A 17,246-nucleotide genomic window follows, 5' to 3' on the forward strand; every position below is an offset into this window, starting at 1 on the left:
TCTATATAGAGTGTGGAGTTTTTAATTCACGCTAATTAAAGATCTCTGAAGGATGATAAAAGCGATCAAGCAAGAAGAAGAAAAAGTCGCACGCCGCGAACCTTGAATCCGTGTCGTGCCGATCGAATCGGCCGCCGCTCTTTCCGAATGTTAATTCTAGCACTCGGCGAGCAGAGCAAAGAGCAAAAAATGTGCGCACGTACCTTTATACTAACCAAACTGACGACTTGTTTTCTGTGTTCGCAGAACTGCTGGTATATAGCTGCCGCCGGTGCCGCTGATCGCTGAAAGCAAGCTCCTCGGCGAGATAAAAAATTACATGTCAGCCACACGCTTATGCAAAAGGTAAGGTGGATTCCAGAGAAAAAGCGACACTGTCATTTCCTTCATTGAACCGAGAGAATAAACTTTAAAAGAGAGGCGTTTTCCATAATACTGGCTCGCCGCTTTTTCAAATTCCCTTCTGCGCTCTCCAAGCACTTTTTGCGCCAGCAATATATTTAATGTGGATGTACGCGCTCGTATATATGTATATTTTCACGCGCACGCGAGAGAGTGAGACAGAATAAAGAGGGATAAATATATCACGGCAGAGCAAAGGGTTTTTATTCGGCTTTTTGAGAGAGGGAATCTCTCTTGGTACGGACGCAGATGTTCACCGAAAAAGTGTTTTGAATATAATGAGAAAGTGATGTCATTTTTTGTGCATTATGTATTCACGCTGGCCCTATTGTGCGAGCGTGTGTGGTTTTTTGAGTCGTCAACAATACAATAGCGTAATGATAAGCACAAAATAATATGCCGCTCAGCGCATGCATTCATGCTGCTATGAAACTCAACCCCTGCTCTGGGATAAGCAAAAAGAGCTCAATGGCCGGCCAAATTTCCTATATTAAACGCACACTTTTACGGCCAGACTGTCCGCCCTGATTTATGAATCCACTTAAAAAATTTTACGACCACCATGCGCTTTTTCTTAATAACCTGCCAATGTGTCAATTATGGCTGAAATTTTCAGCCGACACAGCGAATTTCAGCAACGGTTCATTAATTGGCTAATGATTGGCCTCATTTAATTTAAAAAAAGCAATCTTTGCTCTATGGCTCAATATAATTAATTGCGATTTGCACGCAACGAAATTTGAGACCCTTTTAAAGAGGTGCGCGAAATAAAAGCCGGCCGGTATACCTAATCATCCGTAACAATCGCCAGTCACCACGATGGAGGTCTCGTAAAAAATGGGTTAATTCTTTGTTAAAGGCTATGTATTGCATTTTGTTTGAATTTAAAAACAAGACCATTTTTTGCAATCTGATCGCGAGGCAAAGAAAAAATTTGATACACAGAAAAAACTTAATTACAATCACTACCTTCTTAATGATATATTAAATAATTTTTAAACCTTCTTTTTAAAAATATAACTCGACAGGCAAAAATCTCAAGGAGCACACACCTCTTGCTATTTCCTCGTCAGCTCGACCTGCTTATTGCAGGTTCTCTCATTCACGCGTAATTAAATCTGACCATTAATTAGCTTCCCCTCAAGATTAAAAAGATAAGAGCATAAGCTAGATGAAGAAATCACATATCTTTTGTGTTGGATGAAGATTAATTAGCCAACAGACACAACCGAAGTGCTTAATCTGCCGTCAAACTCGAAGAGCTTAACGTATTAAACAACGCGCGCGTTATATATTAGTGTGTATATATATAATTGCATATGCACACTCGCCTTTCTTTCACGCGCGCATGGATAATAAATATCCTCTCACTCGGAGAAGAAATTGAAAATCTCTCTTTACGATTTAATTACACAAATGTCAAAGTTTGCGCGCCTCGGCACAGTGAAATTAAGGTCAGAATAAAGCGCCGTGGAGAGAGAGAGAGAAAGAGAAAAAGCTCGTCTGCACTTTGATAAAGTGATCGGTTTGAGCATTAATCCTTGTCAAAATGCAGGATTGGCTTTTGCAAGTCGTGGAAATCGTGATTCCCTGGATGAAATCTCGAGATGTGGCCGCAAAAGCTGCTCTAGCCGGTTTTAATTTACTACCACGGCTGATCAAATTTTATGCTGCTCTCGTGATTTTTTTGGTTCGTCCAGAAATCTCTTCTCCTTGCGAAATCCCATTCATCATCTGCAAATCAGCGTGCTTGTAATAATGAATCAACTTTTATTTTACCCACTGTGAATGGCTGCCTGATAATTTGATGGTTAGCGCGAGCATCACCTCGTGCGGACCATCAGCCGCAAAGAGCGAGCGATCGCTGAGGAATTTTTGTAGCCATTAAAGGGGTCGCGACCTCGGCTTTTTGAATAGAAATTATGGGAGGCTATTCTTTTCTCGAAGAGGGCGTTTTGCGAACAGCGCCGAATTCAATAGCCGCCAATTTTGCTCGATGTCGAAATGCTGCAGAGAAGAAAATGCGCATATTTTCTTTGTTGTCTGTCAAAGCCCAGCTCGCCAAAACATGAAAAGTGCATATACATACATCTTTTAATGAATAATCACGTGCGTTATCAGAGAAACGCGCCTTTTTATTGTCTCACAACAAATAGTAACCTTCGATCCGAGACCGTTTGGTAAAATTGAAAAATAAAAATAAATCTCTCATTTGTGCTGACAATTCAATTTTTGATGTGGGAAAGTAATGAAATCATCACCGTAGCAAAGGTAAAATAAAAATACATTCCTCGACGGAGGCTCATCAGACGGCGCGGAATGAATGATGAGCCGCTTTTGCCTTATTAACATGTCATCCGTGCAGCGCCCGGCAAAAGGCAAACATTAGACATTTTCGCGTTCATTGTGAAACGCCAGCGGATGGACGCCTCGCGTAGGAAGAATAACACCGCATTAACGCGCGCAGATCATCTTTTTTCATTAATCAAGGCTTCATTCATTCTTATATTTTTGTATGCTCAGCAGCTAAATGGACGATTATCGTCGTGATGCAGTCATTGTTGTGCTTTGCTAAACGATGACTTTTGCCATTTTTGAAAAAGGAAAGGAGTCATAATAAGTATTTTATCATCGGATTTTAAAATAACTAAATTCAATTGTTTGCATTGATTCGATTGATCTAGTTGAGTATATACAAATTTTTTATTAAATAAATTGCCTGTTTCTGTCAACAAATATCGAGAAAAATGTTAATTAATATGATTGTTCACTGAATAGAACTAGACGCACTGACATTGAGCGTAATAAATAATTTCAACTAACATGCAAGCTGTCAAATTATTCTTCACTCACATGCTGCAAAGTAAGCCAAAGGAACCGAAGATTTTTACCAAATTCAAATATGCTATAGTCAATAAATTTAAGTAAATTTCATAGGGCCAATTATTTTATGATTCCTTTTTGTCAAATGTAAAAAAAGCGAATGCTTAATATTATTGATATGTATATAACTCTATAGCGTAAACTTGTCACAGCTTACATTTATTCTTTTTTAAATATGAAGATGTCGACTTGGTGTTTTGCAAAAAGATAATCCTCATCGCACGCTTTTTGCAGCCTGAGCGACAGACAGGCAGCTAGGCGGTTGTTTGTGCTTTGGTGATAATGATATAGGTGCTTAAGCGGTGCTGTGGCCTCTGGCTGACGCGCGCGAATATATTACACAAGCGCCGCGCGCGCCGCTGGATAGCAAACCCGAAAATTTAGCGCACAAAAGAGGCTGTAAAAGATGAGTGGCGTGATAATTACACGCACATGACTCGCAGCGACGACGAAAAAGAGGGAAAACGCGCCACTGGCACGGCGGAATCATAATAAAAAGACAGCGCAAATGGGGGCACTTGTGATTAAAAGAGAAATTTTATCTCTGGCCTTTTATTCCAGGAGCTGTTTCATTAATTCCTCCCTCTTGAGTTTCTTGGTCGGAAGATCTCTAATTAGAAGAAGGAGATGTTTCTTTTGATTTTTTTCTAGAAACAGGAGTCCATTGAGATCTTTTCTTCTGTAATGATTTTGATAAAATTTCCTGGTTTTTAATTAAGAAATGAAGCGAAGCACCTCCTCTGGAAAATAATACTTGCTAATGCCAAGAGCGGCACTTTGATTTTCTAGCCCCTACTCAGCAATCTAATTAGCATCATCTCGGCGCTTAGCGCACCATGGACAGAGAGAACCGCAGGAAATTTAATTTCCAGCCTGCACAATTAAATCTGCAGGCAGCAACCCTCTCTCGGGGGGCGCCATTATAACATAATATTATGCATGCGAGACCCCAAATAGGCTTAAGTAGTCAAATAATAATAACTCATCTCTCAGCCAGATGCGGCTGCTCCCAGAGAGACGCGCACATTTGTCATCCACGGCTAATGCCGTGTGCACTCTCGAATTGCGCGTGCACGCAGTTCCCAATGGCAGACGCAGTTGTTGTTGCACGCAACGATGAGCGAGCGAGTGAGTGAGAGAGAACAGCAACTGGCCCCTATTTACATTGGGATTATGGCCAGAAATTTGTCTTGCCCGCTATAATCCACGTGTGCAGCGGCCAAAGTGACGAACCCTGTTGCCCTCGGCGCTGTTTTTTATGCCAACTGCTCTCTGCACGCGTGTTGTCGGATAAAACCGATTTTGGTAATGCGGGGCATGTCGATTGCGAGGGTGTGGTTGCCGCTGTTTGCCGGCTGAAAAGTTTTGCATTAGGACGCAAACACGCAGATTTGTACAAAACCACTCTCCACAGCACAGGTTTATTTTTTTAAATTCTCTGCCCTGGTAGGCCTGAAATTTCGATTTGTGAAGTGTACTGTACTTCCATGTTGGACTAAAATTGTCAAACTGGGTTCAGTTAAAAAAACGTTTTCGTTTAGACTTTAAAAATTAAATTGTACGAATAATTCTATTATTTTGCGTGGCTAAAAAGTAATTTAGGTGATGAAAATCTCTGGTGACTAGAAATAAACTGTTAAAAAATCAAAGGAGAAAGTCATTTTGGAAATTCCTTTGCTCTCTGAAGCCGAGATATTGTTGAATGCTACACAGAAGTGCGTAAATGACATTTGCCATCAAGCCCTTAACGCTGTTTGCGCAAAAGATAACACCACACAATGAGCCCCACCGCTTTCTCGGTCGATGAATTCCGAGAGCAGCAGCAGCAGCCGACGCACCATATCGCCATCAAAGGCAAAAGCGAGTGGCGTACAAGTTCTAATTTTAATTTCATTTCCTCCGATTCCTTCCTCGTCTGACGTTTATGCAAAATGCGCGGTGGTGCTCGTTTTCTTGTCTCCAGCAGCAGCTACAGCAGCGACGGCGGCAGAGCGTCTTGAAAACTAATTAATCTTCGGCCAGAGAGAAGAGGCTGCGTGCAAAAGAGGAAGACAAGAAAGAAGAGCGAGCCGATTTTAATTAACTGGTTTGCAACTCAAAAGGCCGAGTCTGCTGCTGCTGTTGAGGAGCTTCTTTCGAAATGCAAACTCTCTTTTGCTCTTTTTAATAATAAAAATATAAATATACGCGGGAAAAGCAGGCAGGAGTGATGAAAAACGAAGGCCGCAAAATGAGAGAGAGCGAGCCATTCATCAGAGCAGGCAAAATATAATCACCGTGAGTGTTCAAAAAGCATGCCGGACGAAAAATATCATCAGCGCGGCAAGCGTGGAACGGAAAATTTTTTAATATCAGTCAACTTATTTGATTGAACTCGCCTTGCCTTTGAAGAGGCGCACGGTGGTAAACTTCCGGCGATGCTGGTGGAACATCAAATAATCGCCGAGGGATTTTGATTCCTAGGTTTTAGTTTGCGGCCGGGAAAGAGGCTTTCTCAAAGCACCAGCCGTCATTTGCCTGATGGGCATCAAAAGATGAAAAGGGAGGGGCGAAATCACATGAAAGTGCGAAGCATAAAGAAGTGAGCAAATGAGAAAGTATATGTTGTGTGCCCCTCTTCTTGCGGGAGATGAGGCAAATGCATCCGACCTGCAAAGGAGATGCAGGGGAGCTTTACGCCAAAATCGAAACTCGGAAGGCAACTCCGGGGAGGAAATAAAGTACTGCTGAGACTTCTCTTGTTACTGACAGCCGTTGCGGCGCGCAGAGAGGTGAAAGGGGTGATTTCACTTTTTATGTGGCTGTAAAAAGCTAGCTGATATTAATTTCGAGCATCAGTGGCAAAAAGTTCGGCAAAAGTATTGGAAATTGATAAGGATATGGTGAAGATTGATGGAAAGGAGGCAGCGAAATTTCACCCCTGCCACCCCCGATATTGGCATCATTGACGGAGGTTGAAGAGGTTGCCAGCCAACTCGGCGGGCCTCATCTTGCGAATCGATCGTGTACTCAAAAGGTTTCCAAGTGTCTTAATGAACCTTTGCAAAGCAAAATTTGTTTTGTAAAACTTTTAATTAACTTCTTGAGAGGCTGGAAATTCATCTCAAAGTATTAAATTTTGACCGATCGATTCGTCCAAGCACCGCAACTAATCAAAGAGCGAAATCGCGTTTCCCTCTGAACCACGAGAGTGTGCCTTTGAAAAAACAAAGGCGCACGCTCTCGGCCGCTGAAGCCCACACAGTTGAACTCGATACTCAATTTCCTATCAGGTGCAAAATGTTTCGGCTGCTGCGGCGACGTGTATCCGTTTTCCAAATGTCAGCCTTGTTTGTTCACATGTAATTTTGTTATCGTTGGCGTTCTCATCGACCGTGCCATATGAAAAACATAATGCACCGACTGCGTGTGCAGCGTGTGTTCGCGTAGTCGCTCAAAGGTCGACTTGCTGTGCCCATAAAGGTTACATCAAAACGCACGTATGGCAGTGACAAGGCAAAAAGACGGGGAAAAAGAATACACGCTCAGTGTGAAAAAGTTCAAGTGCCGGCTGCTGCTGAAAAATGAAATGTGGTTGATAATTTGAGGCGAGCTGGGGCAAACCTGCACACAGATTTATCTCTCACGTACCGGTTTCCAGGTGACGAGTTTCTGTTTACGTCTGATTGAGCCTGGGAAGAGCTCAAATAAAGAATGATTTGCAGAATCACGGCGAGGATTCAGAAACCACCCAGTACCCAGCAGTGTGTTTTTAAAATTTCCTAACAATCACGGCACCGATTTGGCGTGCACTTCAGCATTTGCTATTAAACGCAATGAGATCTACGTTTTTCAAGAGGGAAATTGTGATTAACTTGATTCAGACCATTGCTTTGAAGATTCATTTCTTTACAATAAATAATTTGTACAAGAATTAATTCTCCCATGCAGACTATAGTAAATCTCTGACAGTACGATCTTAAAATCCGACGTTTCTTTTTTAAATTCCGCCCGAAACGAAATCCAACTCATTTCATTAGATTCTAATCTTCCCAATAAAGTGTCTAATTTAAAGGTGCCGGCGGGGTCAATTGCTGAACGCGGGAGGCACAAATCTGTCCGAAACCCCCTATCACCCGCGAGTGCGACGACAGGGCATTAACGAGCGGCCGGTGCATGTCCACCAGACGATTAGATCGGCTAAATTAAATTACACGACTATTTATGCGCCTCCATAATAACAGGTTTCAACGTGTCTAGGTGTTCTGGAGAAGAAAGGATAAAAACTCCATTTTTTATTGCAGCCAGAGGGATGCATTAATGCACTAAAAGTCGCCGCGTCACGATTTTTTCCTCAAAACTATTAAGCCCGACCGCGCCTCATTTCAATTCCAACCCTGTAATAACAACACTTTCCTGAGGAAAAAAATTTTATGTGTCCAGCCGCCTCTAGCCGGCGTGTAAAGTATATTTTATACCACACATCTCATCACCCTATCAGCCGCATCTCAACTCCAGGGAAAAGCTAGCTCGCTTGCTCGCTCGCTCGCTAGCTCGTTTCGTTCTTGTCTCACGACCCTGTTCTCTTTTTTCCCGGCTCCTTTGGTGCTATGGAGATAATTAGTAAGCCGGGCGAGGCTCAGGTATGGTAGATGGAATATAAAGCACCCCGTCAGCACTCTCTCTCTCTCTCTCTCTCTCTCTCTCTCTCTCTCTCTCTCTCTCCCTGCTTTCTGTCTTTCTCCGTCGGCAGAAGCGCGCAGCAGCAGCAGCAGCAGCCAGACTTTTATTCGCCACGACAGGCGTCGTTCGTTATCGACACCGACGCTCCTCTTCGCTGCTGAAAATGCAAAAATTTTCAGCTTTGCTAATCACGAGGAAAAAGTTTCGGGCGCGGATTTGCATGCTGGATTGTATGTGTACAGAAACAATAAAAAGACGCGGCTGGTAGTGGCTGGCGCGAAACAAACTTGGTGCGCAAACACTAATTTGCAAATCAAAACGCTGTTGACTCTGTTGAATCGGGTGCGGCGTGTCTGGCTGATTAACAAAACTGCAAACCGAATTCGCTCTGTGTGTTATGTCTTCGCCTCGATGTAGCCCCAGCCGCTCGAGTGGCGGCGGCGAGGGTAATTTGCCAGCTCCTTGGCTTCAAAGACGACGACGGTAATGAACAAATGGATTTTCCAACCCCGCCGCACCACCTCGGCACCGCCGAGCCAATACTCCGGATTTGCATACATTACGTGGCCCTTGCTCGCTCTCCTCCGAGCCCAAGAAAGAGAGTGTATGTGTGTAAAATGCTGCTGGAGCACAAGGCAAACCGCTCAGGAAGTATCTTTCGAGTGGCGCACGAAGAGCTTCGCTCAAGAGTTGATATCGTTTTAGCGGCCACAATCGCGAGTAGAAGTGTATTGGAGTAGATAAAGCTAAAATTTGATCGCCTTGTGAGATTTTATTCGCAGCTACAGAGTGGAATTTACGTCCTTAAAATCGTATGCTCATCTTTTTCTAGTAATGTCATTTGTTCCTAGATATTTGATAGTTTTGAACCCGATCACAAGTAAATAGTGTTTTAAAATTAAAGAAATATAAGTCCCCGAGTCCCGTTATTTCCTTAATATTCTTTGGAAATGTTTTCAATTGTTGTAATTTACCAAAATACGGCTGAAGACTGATCGAACCTTAATCTGCAATTGAACCAAAATTGATGGAAAGTAAATTTTTTCTTGAACCTGTCAGTAAACAAGACTGATCAGATTTTTCGTGAGCTAAGAGACCTCATGACCAGGGACAAAAAAGAGGCGAAAGGGATTAAGATCGAATGCTTTTACAAAATAACAATATGTTGCATTCTTTTTTTGTGAGTAAGCACCAGACGATAGTTTGTTGAACTGTCTGAATTTGCAATACTCATTAAAAATGAATTAAAAATAATTCCCGATCATCGAACTGTAATGTATCTTAAAATGATTTACCAACCAAGCGGAAACACTTCAGGGACTGATCTTGAATAATCGTCAAAAGGATAACACATACAATTAAGTGTTATTCCTCCCCACAAAATAAGGTCGAAGGTCTAACCCACACAAATAACAGGCCAAAACAGAGTTGATCCACGCCGGTCGGTAGCTAGTTGTTTGTTATGCATTTTCACCAATCGAGTTTGCACACAGCCACTCTGGCGAACCTAGTTGGTGCAGAGAAAGCAAATGCTATAGTTTGCATCGAGCAGTCTGCCACACCTGCAGGTTTAGCTATAGCAAGCCGGGTTTATATAGCAAAAGTTTTGGCCAGCCAGCGCACCGCAGCACAATTTGGAGCGCTCATTTCCAGCAGCTATAGTGTTTGCATGCGAAGAAAGAGCCTCTCCGACCGGGCGGCACCATTCACGGCCTTTAATTATAAAGTTTGAACAGGCATGAATATATTACTACCCCCTGAGATGGGTTAATTGGTTGTTTTGATGCCTGCAACACAACACGAAAATCAATTAACGCCGAACGCGTTTTATCAACAGCTCGTCTCTAGCTTGCGCATTCTCTTTTTAACTTGGATTTCAGTCGCACACACTGCTCTCCGCGGCGGCGATCATTAAAATGATTTTTACGCTGCGAGAGCGAGCGGCGGAACAGATTGGGTTTCGACTGGGAGGCGATCAATCATCGCTTTCTGTCTCTGTTTCTGCCACGCCGCCGCGACTCACCCTGATGCGATGTCATTAAAAAGGCCAGGCTATTAATAAAGTATCATCTTTGCTTTTGCGCTCGCCCGCTCTGACAGATTATTCGGCCATATGGCTCTTGATGCTTGCGCCCGGCATCCTTTATTCCGCCGATCCCTTGAATAAACATCGCGTTTCCTCTTTGTGATAATGTTTACTTTGGATTCGCTTTTGTTTAACAGTTGTGCCCGTGGCGTATCATTTGCCTGCTTTATGTAATAAAAGTGCTGCCTCTTGTACAAATATATGATTCTCCATCACAAAGGACTATTCTAGTAAAAGAAATCACTCTTGACATGATTCATAAATATTAGAAAATTTAGTATAAATCGATTCAAGGAAAATTCCTTTATTTCCCGCGATGTAAAATGAGCCCAGCTAATTTCATGCCTCGCGAGGATCGAAAATTTCAACTTTATTAATCGTAATGGATAATTTTGCTTTAGATTCATTGCGTTATTATTCATAGCGACAGAACATTAAAGGGCCTTACAGATTTTCCTTTTAATAATTTTTAATTATGGCTGATATACATGTACCAGAAAATTATTTGCTAAAGATAATGCAAAAGATAAATTATTTGATGATGTTTGCTAGAGAGAAACTTAATTGTCCCCTTTCCAAAAAAGCAGAAAATGTGAGATCAGCAACATTCGCGAGCACTCCGCACTCAAGCTGATAATAATCTTTGTTTCTCTCACCCCTGTTTGCATGCAAAGCAAGTTATGCACAAAAAGAGCGGAAGGAGCCGCTACAAAACTTAATTCAATTAAACAGGGGTGCCTTGCGGGGTTGAAAAATTACAATCTCCTCAGGAAAGCACGGACGCGCGGTGTCTTTGTCCGAGGGAGTCAAACAAAGGGCGGCGCAAACCCACGACGCGCCTCTTCAGAGCGCGTGCAGATTTATTTGCACCTTCGGCCTGGAGAGGATTGTCTAGACCACACGGCCAGATACAATTTCCACCCGTTCCCAGCCCGAATGGCACAAAAGCCTGCGAGGCAGACACACGCAGCCCCTTACCATGCTGCACAATGGATGAAATCTTGCTCCCAGAAGACGCAGAGAAGCCACACCGTTCCACCACACAGTTAGCTCAGCTAATTAGCATACGCTCTCTCTCTCTCGCTCTCTCTCCAGTGGTGTTCGTTCCGACGTGGACTTGCGAATTGTGCTCTGTGTACATTGTATTTGCCGGTAATCCGAGCTGGAATGTGTAGGATGGGACATGCTGAAAGATACTCGTCCGAATTGAGGTGCGCGACAACCAATGGCCAGTAGCTAACCTCAGGGGCAACTAAACTTTCTGGATATTTATTTAAAGAGATTTGATACTGCCTAGTCCAGTAAAATTCTTACTGCCGGCGCATGAAACAATAGAGCTAAAGCAAAAACTTATCTTTGCTAGAATATTTTGGCTTAAAAGGCAATTTTTTGAGACAGCATTTTCGAGAAAATAAGCATATCTGAAATTTTTATTTTTACTTTATCCCGATTTGATAATATTGCACTTCGTCAAGTCCAGTTTTTTAAACGACCAACTCAAACTGCCTGTAACGACGCAAATATTTTCAATTCACACACTTTTTCAATCAACTTTTAAGTCCACGTGAATACAGCATTTTTAACACAACGATGTGCTAACTCTGTAACTATTAATCCCCATTAATGCTTGGTCCATATTAACGAGAAACGTGATCGTCGATCTCTCTGACTGCGCATCTCCCTTCAATGCGCGTCGACTGCTCTCCAGCAGCGTGTATAGTGAGGTGGGTGTGCATGTTGGGGCACAGAGGACAATACTGCACACCGCGTGTACATATAACTTAGCAATTGTACTGTATGGTATACGATGTGCCGGCAGCGTAACTGTGTGTGTGCGTTGCCTCCACCGCTGTATTTGAGATTGTGCCAATTAATGTTTGATTTGATGCAAAAGCGCTTGAGTATGCTCTTGCCGAGTTAACTACGCGGTTGTAATTGGCTTGAATTCGCTCACGTTCGTGCATTTTTGCAGCAAGCTCGGCCCCTGTCTGCTGATTAAACACTACAGGAATATATATGCTGCTGATTGCTAGGCACTTATTTGCACTGAAACTAAAGCAGAAGCAGACACACTAACTAACGCGATACTTGTTTGATATCACCATTCCATTGTGCCTACATAGGCATGTGTAAAGATTAAATAAATCTTTCTAATTCGCTATGGACTACAGAATACAGATAGACTTAAATTTCAATTGATATTTTGGAAAAATACTTCACCTTCATTTTAACGAAAAAAGTTGCTCAGTTTGTTTACCGCTTGCTGGATGTTTCGGAAATTTTAAGTTGTTCCGGTTTTTAAGATTTCTCACGGTGGTTTTGAATAACCTTTCCGAGTAATTCCTTGCAAATAATTCAATATACTTGACATGCTTTAGTTTTATGATCTAGGCTTCTACGGCCTACCTGAAGCACATCGGACAATAACTTAAATCATTACAAGATGTTTTTCACAAATACAATCTCGTTGAATCTCCAACGACAGAGCACACATTAGATTTTCCCCGTAGGTCGTCTCATTATTCCCAACCCTTTCCGGCTCATAAAGATAAGCCTGTTTCCCACACCCTGAGACTCTGGTTATAAAAATGTTGAGCACGTTCGGCAGACTATTTATTGCCGAAAAGCCACGCACAGGGGAAACAATGGCGAGTGTTCTCAGTCGGTTGTTTTTGTTTCCCTCGCAATTGCAATGATGAATGCAGGAAGACAGACTTAATGGCGTTAGGAAGCCGAGTGATTGAGTGATGTATTGGTCTCGCAGTGAGTTGGACCGTCGAAATGGGCCGCTTTAAGGTGATAGATGCGTATATGCGGCTCAGCTTTTACAGAGGGACTTTCTTTCGCCGGTTCAGTTCGTTCTCCGTTTTGGGGAGGTGCCGCCGCCGCCGCTAACAACAAGAAGGCTCGTTAGGGCTGCAAGAAATATGACTGCGAGAACCCCAAATTCGTGAGGCATGACCGCAACAAGAGCAGCTGAAAAGCACTGCCTTTTCGTCCTGGCCGCCTTTTACATGTGTTGAAACTATTGTGGGTGGCGATGATGCGATATGTACTTTTAGCGGCGAACCAACAACGGCCGCGCCTTTTATTATTCTTATTTATGCTTGCGATCTGCCAGTTGTCACAAAATTAGTAATGAAATAAAAATTCCGATAACCACGCTCGGCTTGGCACCAGAAAAAATGAATATTACCTACTCCTCCTTCCTGCCGGCGGACGCGCGGAGGAGTTGTTTTTCGTGCAGAGTGGCGAATAAATCAATCGCAAACGCCCCTGCCGACATCAAAATATTTAATTATACCGTCTGCGTTTTAAAAGGGTTATAAATAATAGCAACATGTCGTCTGCCTGCCGTCTTGAAAAACAAACGAACCCCTTCAACGAAATGATATAAACGCGTGCAACACTTTATTATATTATATCCACACAAACTGAATTTGGGAGATCCGCCTCGACGAAGAAAGGGTGAGAGTGAGAGGGATTGTTTTTTATTAGCTTGTCATCAGCAAAGAAACCGAGTTATCGCGCTTCCTGCTGTTTCCACCTCAGTGGGACAATAAGGGCCGTGGCGGAGTTTTTGTGACCGCGAACGTCCCCGAGAAGCACCGTCGTTAGCCACTCGAAGGAAAGAAACTAGCTCTGGAGAGCTCTCAATCTTGAGCCAAAAACTTGAGATAGATGGATGATAGTCTGCCGGCGGGACAAAATGAAGAATTGTTTTCTGGCAGTGGCACAATCAGTCTCACTCGTTTAAAGCAGAGACTCGCTTTTGTTTCACCTCCTGAAGATTTCTTCACTTTGGACGAGTATATTTACTCCGTTCAGGAGAGAGTCAGTGCCTTATTTTTTCAACACTGTCGTTTTATTTTATCTTGAATGGGTTCAGGAGCGCGGTTATTCCCTATTCTTTAGAGGCAAAAATTGTTGGCAGTATAAATTGGAATAATTTGGCATTGTTGCTTATATAACAGCAGAAAGGTAATTTTAAAAAAATGAATTCAGTTTTCGCCTGTCAGCGACGCGTGTCTTTTAATATACAGAACCCGATTCAAAGGGGATGAATCCATCCGTCAGTTAGCAAAAGAATTCGTCACTTATTATTGCGTAAAACAATTTAAGTTTTGGTATATATGATTCCTGTCTACGATTCAAGTTAATAATCCAAGAGTCCTACTGATCAACTAGAACTATATTAAAGAAGCAAAATTAATCATTTTTCATCAATCATATTTCAACCCTTCATTCCTCGAAATGCAGATTTTTGCTATCTTCTAAAGATGGTTTGAAATTTTCACTTGAGGAATACATTTCTGATGATGATGAAATAATTGGACTTAACTTGTTGGTTGCAGTTGAGATTCATATTTTTCTCAATTTGTTTCTACTTGAAATATTTTTCTTGTGAAGTAATTTTAAATTTTTAACTCTTTGTAAAAAATAGGTGCAATTTTAAAAATTACAAAATATTTTTTTTTCAATATCACATTACAATGTTTTAATTGCAGAAATAATGTATTTCCTCGTGAATGAAACACCAGTTGGATACGAAACTTTATTTCAAGAAATATAAAAATCTTAAACTATATAGGACAATTAAAACCAGGCTTCAACCTCCTTGTCAATAAAAGAGAAATTCGTCGTCTTTATTCCTCGACCAATTTTAATTATATTCAACGTGAAAACAACCTCGAGTGGTTGCATTTTTCAAATATATAGGACAGATTTGATTACTGTAAATATATTTATATCACATTACCAACTGAGTTTGTAGCAATATTTTCAGAACACTACGCATTTCTCTAATTAAAAAATGTCATCGTACTAATCCCTTTGGACTGTTCCAATGCAGGAAAACCTCTTTCCATGCGAATTTCAATTTCAAAACTCGTGTCGCGGGTATTTTTTTAAAACTCACGCAGCGTGTTAGTGGGGCACTTTCGAGATTCCAGGCGAGAGACGTTCGTTCCGAACCGCTTCTCGCCCCTCTGATGCAGCGGCTGCTATACTGCTGCGCTTCCAAAAACGTTCTCTACCAGTGAATATGATGATGAGGGTAGTTTCATTTCACGCGTCGCATGAGAGAGCGGGCCCTGCAGAATCAAGCCGCCGCCGCCGGATTTAGTAATAATATTTCTACAGTGGGTGAAATGGAAATGTAGATGAGAGAGAGAGACTGGTGGTTGTTAAAGTGCGACAAAGCTCTGAAATGGCCCTTGTCGGCCGACGGCAGAGGAAAGCTCGTGTGTCGGACCGCCAGCAGCTTTCGTATGCGAACCAACATTTGGCCAAATACGCGACTGGCGTCCGCTCGGCTCTGCACTTTTCACTCTTGAAACTCGCATTTACTCGGTATACGAGAGAATTCTATTTAATTAGCATTGCCTTACTTATATTGTGCTCTTAAATAGTTAAAGAACTGTAAGACTCATTGAGAGTGCAGCAAAAACTATAACAAAATAATGTGTTTGTTCAACTCAGCATAAAATATACTCTTTATCAGGCGTCATCAGCTATTTGAGTGGCCTAGCTGTATTAGACATGTTGATAAGTTTTTGTGCATCTTCCAAAAGCTAATTAATTTTGATTAATATTCTGTTAAGAATTAATTTAAAATTCAAATACCAACCTATATTTTGTGCTCAATCATCATCTGTCGAATTGAACCACATCAACTATTTCCAGACCCCTTTTTGTATCGATTGAGAAAGCAGCCGCAAGAGTCCCGCTTTTAAACCACGCCGGTATCATCCGCCTAAATCTCATTCAAAACGTTTTTTGAGCATTTTATTCCGACTGCCTGCACCATAATCAGATTACGATTATTAGGGACAAACCCGCGGCAGCAGCTGTATGATATCTGGAGATCGATCATTCCCCTACAAAAGAACAGCCCTAAGGAGGTGCCAAATGATTGAAAATTAACAAAGGCGCGCGCCTCTCGCTCGCTTTTTGTGCCACATCTTGCGCGTTGCGCGCTTTTTTATATATTGTGCCGCACAATAATCGGCACCAAAAGGTGTGATTCCCATTCCATTGATGCCTATCTTTGTAAAACGTTCTTTGTGGCCCCGAGGGTTGCAGCTTTTTACGCCGAGTGGGCGGCGTGGGCCTCACGATTGGCCGCAATTATCCACGCGGCACCCACCCGGCCGACATCCTCTTTATGGAAAAATTCCGAAAAAACGTCGCCTGCAGCCAAGTCAGACGAGCACAGGGAAATAAAAGACAGAGATCTTGCTGGAAAATAAAGTCGGGCAGTAAAAGTTGATGAAACGGCATTAGCGCCCGAGTTAAATTCAGTTTCTCACCGGTGGATTAATTAAAACGCCTTTACGACTTTTTCACCGGTCCTAAATCAAAATTTCATTATTTCGAGCGCGCCGCCGCAGCGCAGCGTAATGTGTTGCGTTGTTTTCGGATAAAACGGTCGTTAGTAAAAAACGAGATTGCGGCCGGGGTGCGTCGCGAGCAAAGTAATAGTAATAAGACTGCCGTGCCGCCGTGCGCTATGTATGGCATGGGGGCGCACCTGCTCCCGCTCTTGCCCGTAATGATGCGATATTATTACAAGGCAGCGGCAGATCTCTTTTTGCGTGCCGCGTGGCCCCCTTCGCCTTTGCTAACGCTTCAGCCATTGTGCTGGAAGAAGTTACTTTACTCAGCTCTCTCAGTGCAAACACACATAAATTGCGCTCAACGCCCTTCCACCCCCACCAGTCGTCTGCCACCCCCGAAGCTCAAGCAGCTTTGGAGCGGAGAATTGCTTGGATTTTGCGTACGGAGGAAGCGGGGTTTTGATACACCAGAATGTGGTTTTTGGCTTCGAGGAGTTGCATCAAACATACAATTATTATATAAGATATTTAAATTTGCATATATATCTGTCAGCGTGATGTGTTTTGCTTCTAGATCCAGTTCTTAAAGTAGTTTTCTCAAATTGCAAAAATACAATTTTTGTCAATTCTAACAAGAAAGGGGCCTAAATATACCAATAATTTTTGACACAAATCATAGATTCAATTCATTACATGTCTTGTAAATTTCTCTAGAGTCGAAAATAATCGTCATTTTACTTCTTCTGTGCAAATTTAAACAAAATTTTTAACTTTTCTCTGTTGAAGAATTAAAAATTACTGGGAAGAAATGCAGCCATAAAATAAACAAGTAAAACAAATTGAATTCACCTATGTATTTTGTAGCTAATGAAGCA

At 42.2% G+C, this 17,246-nt stretch overlaps 1 protein-coding gene across 4 annotated transcripts in view; it reads left to right on the plus strand.

The window, feature by feature from the left end:
- The window catches only part of LOC135940979 (discoidin domain-containing receptor 2-like), a 106,449-nt gene that overhangs the window by 32,729 nt on the left and 56,474 nt on the right, over positions 1-17,246 (plus strand). For 3 of the 4 annotated variants that reach the window (XM_065486160.1, XM_065486159.1, XM_065486162.1), the window contains exon 2: positions 247-345. The exons of the other annotated variant lie outside the window; for it this stretch is intronic. The gene's annotated coding sequence lies outside the window, so the exon portion shown is untranslated. The remainder of the gene's footprint in view (positions 1-246; positions 346-17,246) is intronic. 4 annotated transcript variants of the gene reach the window in all.

Source organism: Cloeon dipterum, chromosome 3 (assembly GCF_949628265.1).
Source record: "Cloeon dipterum chromosome 3, ieCloDipt1.1, whole genome shotgun sequence".
In the NCBI taxonomy this organism is placed as follows: domain Eukaryota; kingdom Metazoa; phylum Arthropoda; class Insecta; order Ephemeroptera; family Baetidae; genus Cloeon; species Cloeon dipterum.